This window comes from Choristoneura fumiferana, chromosome 2 (genome assembly GCF_025370935.1).
Source record: "Choristoneura fumiferana chromosome 2, NRCan_CFum_1, whole genome shotgun sequence".
Classification (NCBI taxonomy): Eukaryota; Metazoa; Arthropoda; class Insecta; order Lepidoptera; family Tortricidae; genus Choristoneura; species Choristoneura fumiferana.
In genome coordinates, this window is record NC_133473.1 from 21,387,464 (window position 1) to 21,401,019 (window position 13,556).

At 37.2% G+C, this 13,556-nt stretch overlaps 1 pseudogene; it reads left to right on the forward strand.

Moving 5' to 3' along the window:
* The first annotated feature begins 5,140 nt into the window (after positions 1–5,140).
* Positions 5,141–7,176, forward strand: LOC141445392 (uncharacterized; annotated as a pseudogene).
* Positions 7,177–13,556: the final 6,380 nt, after the last annotated feature.

Sequence of the window (13,556 nt, forward strand, 5' to 3'; positions counted from 1 at the left end):
AAAACCTTTATAACCCTATTCACTAAAGTTCACACTTTGATGATTGCTCTTACGCTGACATCTTCGAGTCGTTAAAAAATTTGAGAAACCACTTAATATCCACTACGACCAAGGCACAAAAGAATTCAGTATTTCAGATTTTAAAAATCCATTTGATAAGCACTCATTCATTAAAATCTACAATATGATAATATATATTTTCAATGGAACTAGTATAAATATCCGCATATATAAGGATAAAACGATATACCCATCTTTAAGCGAGATTCCAAAAATCCTGAAAGAAAATCATGATATTCCCATAGCCGAATCAAGGGCACGGCCCGAATGTACAGTAGAATTCGCGAGCAATACTTTTGGAAGAATATGCGGGCAGATATAGAAAACTACGTAAAAAATTGTACTTCATGTCAAATGAATAAAGCCTTAAGGAAAATAAACCGTGCTCCACTAGAAATACTATCGACATCGACACAACCTTTCCAACGCTTATCGTTAGATATTGGTGGGTCCACTGCCAGAAGCAGGACCTGCCAAGGTCAAATATATACTAACATGCAAGACGACCTGACAAAAATACTCCCTAGCCTATCCTATACGAAGTACAACAGCTGAAGAAACCAGTGAAATGTTGGTACACTTTATCTCATTATTTGGGATACCAAACAATTCTTACGGATCAAGGAACTAATTTCACCTTCCGAACTCTTTAACAAGTCTGCTCTTTTCTAAAAATCAAACAACTTTGGTCCAGTCCTTACCATCCACAAACACAAGGCGCTCTTGAAAAAAGTCATTCGACACTAAAAAAGAATACTTGAAAAGTCATACGTAAATGAAGAACAAAAACAGATTGCCTCGCTATGTGTTATACGCAATTGGCTAAGTAAAGTTTTTTGGAGAGGCGCTAATTATATTTTTCTTCGATAGTCGACGTCTTAATAATCAAGGAACTGCAGCTCTTTTATTTTTATTTCCTCTTATTAATTAGAAATATTTTTTTAAGTGGTCGATATGACGTTTGTGAGATTGAAATGGCAGAACCGTTGAGGGCTCAGTACTTAGTAGAAACATTAAAAAAAAAACGAAGTCAACTGTCACTGCTGTCACTGTCAAGTAGAATCTAACCTAAAACCATTTTATTTGCTTTGCGATTTGGTGCGATCAGTGTGTTTTTTGTTTGGATAATTTTTTACGACCTTAGCCCAAACTCTGGGCTTTTGAATTTGCCACATCTCTCCACGACCTTTGCACGATAATTTGACCACGATTGGATATTTTCGACGACTATTTTGGCTCTGTTTCTTAGACAACGTTATCTTGAATTCTCGGCCCCTTTGGCTTGACATTTGGACTGCCTTACGAGTAAATTCGAATCACAGTATCCCTACAATGGATTCAGACGACTCCGACAGTATTCGAGTAGAAATGGAGCATTACAGAAATGTTTTCCAATGCTTTGTACCTTCGTCTATGAAATACAAACGAGATTTTCCGAATTCGGCGTATTTACGCATCCTAGTCTTTACAAGCGACTTGGTGCAGTCAGCTTCATCTTCCACTGCAAGTTGCTCATCAACAACATCATTATACGAACCCTCTAGCCCTTCAACATCAAACACGGCAAAGGAAAACATAACAGAAAGCAGAGATATCGTGTTTTTTTACCAAAACAATAAAAAGGACATGGTCTCAGTAAGAGTCATGCAATACATTAAAATAATTAATTGCATGTTGCACAAATGGTTTATATTCTTTATTTCAAAGTGTATTGAAGGAAGAGTTTCTGCTAAATCATTGCATTTGTCATCTAGTCATAGCGAGCTTGAGGATACATGTGAAATGCGTGATTTGAAGATTAAAAGAATCCGTATTTTTGAAGCCTCTCTGTTATTAACCATAACCACATAAAATATGTAGACAAAGCTGTCTTATTGCATGTGTTTTAGATAGTTTTAGTTAATTTGGAGAGTAATATAATAAATGCAATAATTTATATTTTATTTATTTCATAAATGTACAAATTATCATAAAAAACGTTTAGCATAAGCATATGACTCAAAAGACCCTATTTGTTGGAACATGCTACCTATACAAAGCTGTCCTATTGCATGTGTTTTAGATGGTTTTAGTTAATTTGCAGAGTAACATAATAAAAATGCAATACTTCATTTATATTGTTTTTATTTCATAAATACACAAATTATCATAAAAACGTTTAGCATAAACATATGTCTCAAAAGACCCGATTTATTGGAACATGTATATAATATTCCTGGCAAAGGTAATTTAAAAACAAGTCGTATTTTTAATAAATTAAATATTGTGCCATCCCCATAAAGGCATTAGAAGTACTACTAAGAAATACAAGGAAATGTAATACAAATATTATAGGTCACTATGTGTTAAACCGGGATTTTAGTTTACTTTTGCATCAAAAGATGTCACTATCTCGTCTCAAGGAAAAGCTGAATCGCGCTGTTAAGATTTTTCATTTCCTAAGCAACCGTGGTTTGATTAACTTGTGTGTTATACATGTAAACAATATGCATACCATTGATCATAAGTTATAACAAAACCGTGGTGATTTACTTGTATTTTTAGTACTTGTACTTGTGACAGTGACCCTAGATGGTATTGTTTGTTCTACCAGTTGACCTGGATGTGTATATATACTATCTTTTGCCCGCGGCTTCACCCGCGTGGATTCGGTTATCGCGCGCTGTTCCCTCGGGAACTGTTTATTTTTCCGGAATAAAAAGTAGCCTATATCACTCTGTGGCCCATAAACAATCTCTATGCCAAAAATCACGTCGATCCGTCGCTCCGTTGCGACGTGAAAGACGGAGAAACATACAAACACACACACTTTCGCATTTATAATATTAGTATGGATATATATGGCATTCAACTGTTTTATTTTGTCTGACTCTAATACATACATGACCGGGAATCGAACCTGATCAAAATCTCTGTAAGCAATGTTACAAATTCTGCACATTTTTTCGTTATTTTTGATGATGAGAATCATAAGTGAAAAGAAACATATTTTACAAGTTTTTTTTTTTTTTATTCGACTGGATGGCAAACGAGCAAGTGGATCTCCTGATGGTAAGAGATCACCACCACCCATAGACAACTGCAACACCTGGGTATTGCAGATGCGTTGCCAACCTAGAGGCCAAAGAAGAAATACCTCAAGTGCCAGTTATTTCACCGGCTGTCTTACTCTCCACGCCGAAACACAACAGTGCAAGCACTGCTGCTTCACGGCAGGATTAGCGAGCAAGATGGTGGTAGCAATCCGGGCGGACCTTGCACAAGGTCCTACCACCTGCAAATTCAATTAAATTTTATTCGACTTGCAATGTACGAGTATGTATGTATTATAATTATAAACCAAAATGAGAATACAAATTTAAAGTACCATTAGCTTAGCACAGCAGTACTTATACTGATTACAGATTAGATGACAATGCAAGACAAGTATAGTCAACAAAAAGTATTGTGAGGAAAAATAAAAGCTTACACAAATAAAAACCAAAAATGATATTTTAAAGAAAAAAATTTGCTGACTGTACTTATTGTCGACTGTACTTGCATTGTCAACTAAAAATACATTTCTGTATTAAGAGATCGTCATGTTCAAAATTACATTTCCGTGCTAAATCTTAAGTCTATTCTATTCTCTTTCATTAACCATTGAGGAGTTCTGTGATACTTCTATGCCTCTTTTTTATGGAAAAATGCATGTCCTTGGAAAAAAAGGTTATGCTCCTTTACTGGCTTTTTCTTGCAACCAAAATAAAAACACCAACGTGTGTTTACATCCACCTGAAAAAAAAGGTCAAAATTATTATAAATCCTTACATATATTTAATATTATAAACGTGAAAGGAACTCTGTCTGTCTGTCTGTTAACTTTTCATGCTTCAATCGCTGAACTGATTTAGCCAAAATTCATTATGGAGGTAGTTGGAATCCCGAGGAAGAACATAGGCTACTTTTTATCTCACAGTCTTATCCCGAAAAAATGCATAGTACTCGCGGGAAAGCGATAAGCGAATTCTTCGTAGACAGAGTCGCGGGGCAACAGCTAGTTACAATATAATGTTTCACTAACCACAGAAATTTTACTCTATCATAATATATACCAGCCAATGCAGAACAATATCACCTGTCGCATCAATCACATTGTCAGTTGATATTTAAGTAAATGGTCACAATATAGGTAATATGTTTTTTGTTATTCTGTGCTCTCGAACAACTTTGGTCCGGCAACATATTCAACTTTTGATGCCCTAAAATGTAATTTAAAAAAAATAGACAAGAAACTGTATTGATATAATTTTGTACTTACGTTCATCCATTTACCGGTACGGACAAGTGCTTTATCTCCTCTGATTTCGGCAACATTGTATACTTATCACTGGTGTCAAATATTCTAGACTCATAGCCATGTGTGGCAAGTTCCTTGAATCTGCTCGCACAAATTCACTCATTTCGTATTGAAAGGTGAAGCCGCTTAAATAGAAAATATGGTCCAAAAGTCAAGCCAAGTGTCGTCGAGAATACAAGATAGCGTTGTCGAAGAAGCAGAGCCAAAAATAGTCGTCGAAACTGTCCAATCGTGGTCCAATTATTATGCAAAGGTCGTGGAGAAATGCGGCAAATTTTAAAGTACTGAGTTTGTGCTGAGAGGTCTTTAAAAATTATCCAAAAAAACACATTGATCGCACCAAATCGCAAAGCAAATAAAACGGTTTTAGGTTAGATTCTACTTGACAGTAGTGACAGGTGTCGTTTTTTTTTTTTACTGTTTCTACTAAGTACTGAGCCCTCAACGGTTCTGCCATTCAATCTCACAAACGTCATATCGACCACTTAAAAAAATATTCTAATTCATAAGAGGAAATAAAAATAAAAGAGCTGCAGTTCCTCGATTATTAAGACGTCGACTATCGAAAAAATATATTTAGCACCTCTTCAAAAAACTTTACTTAGCCAATTTCTCATTATAACACTACCGTTCATACAACAACTAACTATCTCCTTACGAGCTTAATTTTGGCCACAAACCGTTCCTTCCTAATTCTATATACGAAACCGCACCTAGTGCTACCTACGCGACTACCTGAAAATGCTTCAACATCGTCTTCAATATTCGCGTAATAGAGCTTTAGATAATATACACAAATCCAAGGAAACATCTAAAACCTATTACGACGCCAACACCAAACCTATCGCTTACCACGTCGGAGACTACGTATATCTCAAGAATCAATTAAGATTGCGGAAGGCATTATCACCTTTGTGGAAAGGCCCATACAAAGTTGTGAAAATAAATGGTCGTAATACTTTAACCTTACTGATAAACCGCAGATACGTGGTACATCACTACGACCAAGTTAAGTTAGCTCGTAGATTTAACGCCTAATTTTTAAATCCCTATAATGATAATTTAAGTTTTGAAATAATTTTACACTATTAACTTTTCTTTATTTCAGTGTTCCCTTCTTAGTAGAAGGCAATTTCACCCAACCAGTGCAAAATAGTCCTGGAATTTATTTCGATCCAGTTGGAGAGCTAAAAGTGATAAATGGCTACTTGGACATAGTTCTACCGGTTGATATTTCTTTTATCAGACCACACATTGATAACCTGAACGCTGCAATAGGCACATCAAAATTCTTATGCAGGCAATGCGATACCTTCGCAGAAACAGAATGCGTCAACATGTTCCATCCACTCACTATAAGGCATAACGATATAATCCGCGACTATGATTCTATCTCTCACTTGATCACAAGAAAAACTAAAAGATCCGCATGGTTTGGTGCCGTAGGGACTGTTTTTTAAACATCTGTTTGGAACTATGGACCAAGATGATGCTAGTATGTATAACAGCGCCATTCAAACTTTACAAAGAGATCAAAAGGAAATAGCAACCTTGATGAAAAGTAATATACTAGTTACATCCACAATACTAAACTCCCATAAGGACCTTTTGAATAAAATTAGTGTAAACGAACAAAGGTTGAAGGACGCTGTTGACACACTTACCGTGTCCGTCAATAATGTAACTATAAGTAGTAATAAGTTAGGTATAAGATCAAAGATTTTAGAATTAATAAGTATAATCGAGGGTAACCTTCTGACTTTATCTTTTAAAATAGAAGATATCATTAACGCCATAATGTTTAGTAAGTCTAACGTTTTATGCCCAGCCATAATCAGTCCGAATCAACTGTTTACCGAGTTAGTTGATCATTATAGATTCTTACCTAAATCACAAGAATTGCCTGTACCATTAACTTTAGACTACATAAATGTTTTGATGAACGCTTCCAAAATTTCATGTTTTTATATTGACAATAAAATAATTTTCGTTACGAAAATACCTTTAGTTTATTCCACAAGATACACTCTGTATCATAATATTCCATTCCCGGTGGCCCACAGTAACGTGACACCGACCACCTATGCGATGATAATTCCCACTACTAACTACTAGCATTAAGTAGAGATAAGGCGCACTATGGCAAATTAAACAACTTAGATAATTGTAAGCAAGTAACTAATACGTATTACATATGCAGCATAGCAAATGTTTATTCCACTACGTCATCACCTATATGCGAAACTGATATTGCAACGAAGTTATTAACTAATAAGCCCGGCAACTGTAAAAACCCAATTGCTATTTGGGAACATGGAAATCTGGCTTAAGTTAAGCAATAATAGGTGGATTTATGTTATTTCTCGAAAATCTAAAATTTTCTGTAGAATGTCAGAGTGACCCTAACATATTTGAAGGTGATATTATGGGAACTGGTTTGTTTACCCTACCTGAAAAATGTACTGCATACTTTAAGGACACACAGTTTATATCAAAAAATATTGTAAAGATCGAATTAGATTCTTTAAATCAGATTTTAACCTTTTAAACGACACATGTTGTGACATATCCCAATTCAAAAATAAATTGGATTTTCCTTCATTACACTTAAAAACTTTAAACTTAGACTCTCTTAAGAGTATAATGTTTTGTTAAGAGATGAATTCACAAAGAAATTGGATAGTGTGATCAATAAACCTGAAATCATTCTGTATAATAAATATCACTCCTACAGCATAATTATGATTATAATTGTATTAATAACCTTTATAATTTAAAACAACTTGGGCAAGCAAGATGTTTGTAAAAGGCTAATTCCATCCAAACTCCGACCATCAGTGCTTCCCATGCAGCCTGACCTAGAAATCAATAACCTTCCCGAACCAGACCCTGTTCCTTCACCCAGGCTCCGATCCACTTAACTTAAACTTCACTCCTTCAGAGTGTAAGTTTAGTCTTACCCCGGGAGATGTTATGAGCTTCACTTTGTACCCTTTCCTGCTGAACCAGCATCCCAGGATGCTGATGAAGCTTCAATCCCTTCCACATCGTCCCGACGCCATCACTCCTCGCAGCCAACCAAGCCAGTTGAGTCCCAACCTCCGACCGTGCCGCACCTTCCTAAATCCGCGTTAGCCAAAAGCCAATCCGTTTAATGTAATATTAGTTTTAGAAGTTTAATTAAATCTTTTTTTAAAAAACACGATTGGCATTTCCTTTATAACAGAACGAACCTTCCATTGCCTAAGGATATCAACATTAAAACCAAGTAGTTTTAGGGGCTGTTTTACCATCCATTGATTAGTGTTAACTGACGGTTAAATGTGATGCTGTCTCTATTTGTTTTGTTCGAATAGACGGAGACGGCATCACATTTAACCGTCAGTTAACACTAATCAATGGGTGGTGAAACAGCCCCTTAATCTGATATCCAACTAACTGGCTAAGTGTTGTCCGTACTGTAGGATCTTTCACCCAAAATCACGAGCGAAGCTTACGATGAAACGCGCGACGGTGGCGCCATAGTCATTATACACCAATGAGGGTTTTTCGACAGACGAAATATACTCGTATATCGCTAGATGGCGTTAGTATCGTGGGGAGTGAACATAACTGAATGTATCTTAGGTTTTGGTAGCGTGACGTCGTATCTACTCGATTCTCACCAGGTTATCTATTTTTTTACATGACGTCAGCAATGACAGGCGTGCCAATGATTGTGTACCTACTCACCAATTTCATCATCCCAGCCTATATACGTCCCACTGCTGGGCACAGGCCTCCTCTCAGAACAAGAGGGCTTGGGCCATAGTTCCCACGCGGGCCCAGTGCGGATTGGGAACTTCACACACACACCATTGAATTGATTCGCAGATTTGTGCAGGTTTCCTCACGATGTTTTCCTTCACCGCAAAGCTCGTGTAAATTTCAAATGTAATTCTGTTGGCGACATCTATCAGCAACAAAAGTAACTAAACGGCGGTGGTGCATATCTGCGCGGAGCACTACGTCACTTCCGACGACTGCAGCTGACCACGCCCTATGCGAGGCTTTAAAAGACGTTGACACAAAGCCAGAGGACCTTTTCCCTTGGTGAACTCCACGAAGCAACTTCCTAGTTCGGTTTTGGTATCGTTCTATTTGTGTGAAATTTATAACCATTATTCAGATTATTCAGACTATTTTATCTTTTAGTTGTGTAAAATAAAAATAAATAACATTCATTAAAATTACCCCTTGAAATTAAATATAATTATTAATTATAGGACAGATATATCGTTATTGCTAATAACATGCCCTTGTCATTATAAATCTTTTGTGTGTAGTAATAAACAATGGTGAAAGTAGATATTTACTCCTATTAAATACTTCTTCTATGTGCATTTCATGTGTATTATTTGATAACCACAGGAACAGTTTTTACATCAGAAGTGAAAATGAGTTCACGCTCGAGACGTAAGAGAGCGCGGTCTCCATCATCGTCATCATCGCTGTCGTCCGAGTCGTCCTCTGAGGCCAGGACGCCATCTCCTCCACCGCGCAAGAAAAGGAGAAAGGTACCGGATGCTGAAGGCGAGTTTGTGAGTACTTCAAATGCTATATCCTTGAATAATATGATACCAGAATTTGACCCAGTTAAAGATAATGTGGACGCCTGGCTGAATATTATCGAATCATATACAAAGACATTTGCATGGAGCGACAGGATGACTAGATATCAGGCACTGAATAAATTGAAGGGATCAGCGAAGGTGTGGTATGATTCACTGTTGCGAACCAGTGACGCATGGACTCTGTGGGGATTGGCGAATTTGGCGTAGGAAAATTTCGAATACATTCCAAATCCAACGTAATATGTTTGAATGCTTGAAAGCGATTATAGACAGGAAACCTGACGAAGACCAGTCGCTTTACGAATTTTTCTTGATCAAAGTGTAAAATTGACAAATTGTCCTTAAATTTTTCAGAAAGTGATATAGTATCAATTATCATAGGTAATTTAGGTGACGGTACCATTAGCACATCTATAGACGTGGGTAGTTTTAAGTCGTGTTCTGCACTTGCCAGTTTTTTGCATAGCCGCAGGTATAAAAGCAAAACAAGCCAGAAAAACGCTGCTCTCAGTGGAGTGCGAGTAAACAAGCGGAAACTCGAAATAAATGACACTGTCTCAGTCAAATGTATCGCAGAGCTCTTTGTCTCCTGGGGTTCAAGTTTTGGATTCGACAAATAATGCCCAGTCCCAAATGCGTAAACCAATAAAGTGTTTTTCGTGTGGCGGGCCCCATAAACGGCATCAATGTGATATAAAATGTGATTTTTGTGGCAAAAGAGGGCATAATGAAGCATCTTGCTTTAGTAAAAAGAATGCTAAACCTGAAAAACAGGAGACAAAGTGCGTGAGTAGTTCTGAGTGTAAAAAAAGATTCTTTAAAAAAGTGGTAATTAATGAGTTCGAGCACGACGCATTCATGATTACCGGAAGTAGTTGCTCACTCATTAGTGAATCTTTAATCAAGAAATATGCCTTAAATTGTTTCACATTAAGTTCACCGGTGACATTGCAAGGATTCTCAAAAGATAGCTGTAAAATTGTGTCAAAGGGCATCAAAGTAGATTTAAAGTTGGATTATATCAATTTAACAGATGTAGACATGTATGTCATAGACGAAATATCGGCTGTGATCTTTTAATAGGGCGAAATGTTACTGAGCGCTCAGACGTAATGTACTCTCTATCGGTGACACGCTTACCTTCAATTATCAAAAAGCGTACGATAATTTTTGCAATACAATATCGGACTCTCAAATAAATGCAATGTCACATCACAGCGAATTGGTGCAGCTTTTTCAAAAGTACAGTGAATGCGTTGCAAGTAATATAAAAGAGCTAGGAAAGGTAAATAATCACGAAATGAGTATAGATTTGACTGAGACGAAACCTATTCAATTTAGGCCATATCGAAGCTCACATGCGGATAGGAATATTATACGTGACATGGTAGACGAGCTACTGGAAAGTGGCATTATTCGCGAAAGCAATTCCGCCTATGCTAGCCCTGTGTTACTGGTAGATAAAAAGAACGGCGAAAAGAGGCTATGTGTTGACTACAGGGCCTTAACAAAATAACTCTTAAAAATAAGTACCCTATGCCTAGAATTGAGGACCTTATAGATAGACTTCAAGGATGTAAGTACTTTACGAGCTTAGATTTAAAAAGTGGGTACTACCAAATTAAAATGAGCGATAGGATATTCATAAAACGGCATTCATAACAGAAGACGGTCATTATGAATTCTTAAGACTTCCGTTCGGGTTATCAAATGGGCCCTCTTGTTTTCAAAACATGATGAACAAAACATTAGGAAATTTACGTTTTGGAAAAATAATAGTATATCTCGATGACGTTTTAATAGTAAGTGAATCGGCAGAAGAAAACCTCGAGACATTAGAACAGGTACTAAAATTGTTTAAGGAAAATGGCTTAACATTAAATCTGAAAAAGTGTCATTTTCTTAAAACGGAAATTGACTTTTTAGGCTACAAAGTGAAAAATAGTACTATAATGCCTAGTAATTCCAAAGTTGAGGCAGTTAAAAATTTTCCACAACCAACAACAGTACATCAGTTGCGCCAGTTCTTGGGCCTTATTAGCTATTTTCGTAAATTTATACCAGGATGTGCCCTCTTATCCAGTCCCCTCACAAAACTATTAAAGAAGATAGTATTTGGTCTTGGACTTGTAGTCAACAAGAAGCTTTCAATACGTAAAAAACGCCTTGACCTCTGACAACATATTGACAATTTACAATCCTAAGAATGAATGTATATTGTATACAGATGCGAGCCGAGACGGAATTGCAGGTATTTTGATGCAGGTTACGGAGGAAGGAGAAAAACCTATCCATTTTTATAGTCGCCAGACATCGATAGACGAAAAAAAATACCATTCATTCGAATTGGAGTTATTGGCCATAATAGCCTCACTACAAAAATTTAGGCTTTATTTGTTAGGTACCGTATTTAAAATTGTGACTGATTGCAATGCTGTTCGTTTTGCGTTGACAAAAAAAGAAATTATTCCCCGCATTGCACGGTGGGTACTGTCCACAAGAATATTCTTTTGACATAGTGCATAGAGATGGCATGCGAATGCAGCATGTCGATGCACTAAGTCGCAATCCTGTGCAATCCGGCGAAAAGTCAGAATCTGAGCTTATTCTATCTATAACGGAAGCTGATTGGTTGCTCTCAGTACAATTGCAGGACATTGAGATAGCTAAAATATTAAAAATTCTAGAGACTGGAGATGCAGACTCAAACAAGGATATTTTTTTGAATTATGAGCTATTAGGTGGAAAAGTGTATAAACGGACTACTCAAGGTCGTCGATGGGTTGTACCTAAACAGTGCATCTGGCAAATAATTAGAGCAAACCACGACGACCTTGGACATTTTGCAACTGACAAAACGGTTGAACGGATCAAAGACAATTTTGGTTTCCAAAATACGTCGTACTGTTAAGAAATATATAGGAAACTGTCTTAACTGTATATATAATAAAAATAAAACTGGTGCAAAGGAAGGTGAACTACATCCATTGCCAAAAATGCTCAGCCTTTTCACACACTACACTTGGACCACGTAGGACCTTTTGTAAAGACTACGGACAATAACAAATACATTTTGGTTATGATTGACTCTTTTACCAAATTTGTTTTTATTTCCGCGGTGCCTAACCCGATACAACTAGTGTCATTAATGAATTAAATAATTTATCAAAAATTTTCGGTAATCCCAGACGGCTCATTACAGACGCAGGGTCTTGTTTTACGTCACATAGCTTTAAACAATACTGTGTTAGTAAAAATATACGCTTGCACACTGTCGCAACAGGAATGCCGTTCTAATGGGCAGGTAGAAATTTTTAATAAAACCATTTTGGAAGCCATGAGAGCAATGGGTGCCGACTTAGCAGACGATAAATGGGATCATTGTATACAAATGTTACAGCAAGGTCTTAACAGTACATTCCAAAGACTATTAAAGCCGTGCCAAGCGAAGTTTTCTTTGGTTATCGACTGAGAACTGACTCTGATACTCTGGCACCAACCGATAACATTGACCATCAAATAGATGTTACAAAACTTCGTAAACATTGTAGACAACAATATAAAGTCTAGCTCCATGCAACAGAAAGAACATTTTGATAAGACACGTAAAACAGCCACACAGTATCGTGACGGTGACTTAGTCCTTATTAAAATTCAAAGTCAGACAAATGAGGGCGTAGCACCAAACTACTGCCAGTCTATAAAGGACCATTTCGAGTCACTGGGGTCTTAGGTAGAGACAGGTATCAAATAGCAGACGTACGAGGCGCCGAACGAAGCAGCAAACGGTACACAGAACGGCCGCAGCAGAGAATATGAAGCCTTGGATCCGATCGACAGCTGGGAATCTGAGAATTAAGTACTTGGCAGTGTTGACGAGGTAATCATATTTAATTAGTTTTATCGTGAATTTATTTTTTTTATTAATAGGTATTCACTCTTTTGTTGCGGACGGCGAGTCTTGGTAAAATGCCGTAGTCCAAAATGTAAATAGGTATACTAACTACTAGACGAGTCGTAAACGTTAGTTTAATATGAATGTATACCTTCTATCAAACATTTAAATTTGAAAATACAAGAGCCACTTTTAACATAGCCTCAAAGAGTGGTCACGAGCACAGACGGTTCAGATAACGGAACAGAAGGTGTTAGAAAGACACTCTGCGGCAAAGTGTGGTGATTGTATTCTCGTACTTGACATTTTGGTTGCTAATTTACTTGTAGGATAGTTAGTCATAACATAAATTTTAACTGTATGCCTTTTGTTGACAGCATTTTTCCCGACTCGTGGAGTGCTGGGGCAGGCACAAGTGCAGCATGGCCGTGTTGGCGACATCTATCAGCAACAAAAGTAACTAAACGGCGGTGGTACATATCTGGCGCGAGCACTACGTCACTTCCGACGACTGCAGCTGACCACGCCCTATGCGAGGCTTTAAAGACGTTGACACAAAGCCAGAGGACCTTTTTCCCTTGGTAAACTCACGAAGCAACTTCCTAGTTCGGTTTTGGTATCGTTCCATTTGTGTGAAATTTATAACCAT